Source organism: Marmota flaviventris, chromosome 18, assembly GCF_047511675.1.
Source record: "Marmota flaviventris isolate mMarFla1 chromosome 18, mMarFla1.hap1, whole genome shotgun sequence".
NCBI lineage: Eukaryota > Metazoa > Chordata > Mammalia > Rodentia > Sciuridae > Marmota > Marmota flaviventris.
The window spans coordinates 16,009,464-16,010,516 of NC_092515.1; positions in this window are offsets into that span (position 1 = coordinate 16,009,464).

Here is a 1,053-nt window from a genome sequence, read left to right on the forward strand (position 1 = left end):
TTGCCACGAGGGCTACAGCGAACAGGGAATCCAGAGAGGACAAACCACTTGGAGGGATTCCTGGGAGAAACCACAGGGAAATAAGGCAGAAAACAGACGGAACAATCCGCTTTATGAAGAAACTATTCAGGGAGAAAATGGAGAGGCAAGAATGGGAATCCGCCCCTGGGTAAAACCCCCAGCAACACGGAGACAGAAAATTGGGAATATGCCAAACCCCTACTGTGAGTGGTACAGCCTTTAATAGGAGAAACCACCCCTGGGAACTAGGGTAGCAGTCCAGCCCGGGAGATACCACTGGAGCAGGGGGGAGAAGGCGGGGCGTCGGGTCCGGAAGTTATGATGAAGGGAGGGGAGGCTCGAATTCCCGTTAGTTTCTGTCAGCCTCCACCCAACTAAAGTAGAACTACAATAGGTAGTCGTCGTCGTCGTCGTGGTAATAAGGGCAGTTAACATAGGCAACGTTATTAAAAACACCTAAGGAAAACATTGCTATTTTTATTTTCTTGTAAATTAAAATATAATGTGTCTTCACTAGGAAAATGAAACCTTAAGCCGTCTCTGACTCTTCGCTAGTTTTTGTATGGAAATTTTGAAGTAACACTCTCTTTATGAGGTTAGGGGTGGGGAACGGCTAAATGGTCTTCAAAACCCAGTTTAGTTATCCCTTCCCCCAGGAACGTCTATCTGGCCATGGTGGGAAGTTCTATGCTCTATTGAAAATGTTCACTCCCAGCAGAGGAGGAAAGGGTTTTGAAGGAATTGGAACTACGCCCTCATGTGGGAATGCTGGGTATTGTCAGGCCAGTTTTGTACCTCTCTGGGATTCAGTTTAAAAATAGAGCCAAAGGCTGGGTATTTAGCTCTGTGATTAAATAGTTTGCTTAGTATGAGCAAGACTTGGGTACATCCCCATGTCACAAAAAATGAGTGGGGCAGTTAGTGAGTTGAACTCTTTCTCCCTCCAAAAGATGGTCTAAGAAAAAAAAAAATCTGTGGAAGTCCCTTAGTGAACACATGTTTCTACCAAAGACTTAAGAATAACTGCTATTT